Raw genomic sequence first — 1,429 nt, 5'->3', positions numbered from 1 at the left:
TATATATATATATATATATATATATATATATATATATATATATATATAGAGAGAGAGAGAGAGAGAGAGAGAGAGAGAGAGAGGAGTTCTAATGAGTCCAACATGTGTCATTGAGTCCATAAGTCTCTCTAAGGGCCATTGGATGGACTCAATGGATGGTTGAGATGAATTTGATTAAAGGCTATTAAAAAGAAAAGGTAAAAAATGTGGATGGTTGGATTGAGATGGGTGGTTGAGATTGAAAATTACCAAAAAAATTACCACTAATCAAATTTCTATACACTAATTAATTTTTCTTTCTCTCTCTAGCCCCTAATTAATCAGTTTTGAGTTTTAGATTTTGAAGTGTAAATGTAATGTTGTGTATGAGTTTTACAAGTGTAAATGTGACGGAAATATAATTTTAACATTTTACAAGTGTAAATGTGATGTTTTACGAGTGTAAATGTAACATTTTAAGAGTGTAAATTTAATTTTTTGTGACGGAAATTTTGAATTTATATAATTTTAACATTTTACAAGTGTAAATGTGATGTTTTACGAGTGTAAATTTAATTTTTTGTGACAGAAATTTTGAATTTATATAATTTTAACATTTTACAAGTGTAAATGTGATGTTTTACGAGTGTAAATGTAACATTTTAAGAGTGTAAATTTGTTTTTTTGGTGACGGAAATTTTGAATTTATATAATTTTAACATTTTACAAGTGTAAATGTGATGTTTTACGAGTGTAAATGTAACATTTTAAGAGTGTAAATTTGTTTTTTTGTGACGGAAATTTTGAATTTATATAATTTTAACATTTTACAAGTGTAAATGTGATGTTTTACGAGTGTAAATGTAACATTTTAAGAGTGTAAATTTGTTTTTTTTTTTGTGACGGAAATTTTGAATTTATATAATTTTAACATTTTACAAGTGTAAATGTGATGTTTTACGAGTGTAAATGTAACATTTTAAGAGTGTAAATTTGATTTTTGATGACGGAAATTTTGAATTTATATAATTTTAACATTTTACAAGTGTAAATGTGATGTTTTACGAGTGTAAATGTAACATTTTAAGAGTGTAAAATTGATTTTTTGTGACGGAAATTTTGAATTTATATAACTTTAACATTTTACAAGTGTAAATGTGATGTTTTCCGAGTGTAAATGTAGTATTTTAAGTGTAAATTTGAAGGTTTAAGAGTGTAAATTTGGTCCTTTGAGTGTGACTTTGGTCCTTTATAAGTGTAACTTTGGTCCTTTACGAGTAAAACTTTAGTCCGACTACCAACAAACACCACCACCGTCGCCCTCCACCACCAACTCATATCCACACAAATATATTAGTGCAAATCTATATAAATTTAACAAGTGTAAATGTACAAATATATGAGTGTAAATGTAAAGAAATATGAGTGTAAATGTAAAATTATGAGTGTA

Source organism: Silene latifolia, chromosome 11, assembly GCF_048544455.1.
Source record: "Silene latifolia isolate original U9 population chromosome 11, ASM4854445v1, whole genome shotgun sequence".
Taxonomy (NCBI): domain Eukaryota; kingdom Viridiplantae; phylum Streptophyta; class Magnoliopsida; order Caryophyllales; family Caryophyllaceae; genus Silene; species Silene latifolia.
This window is presented reverse-complemented; position numbering follows the sequence as displayed.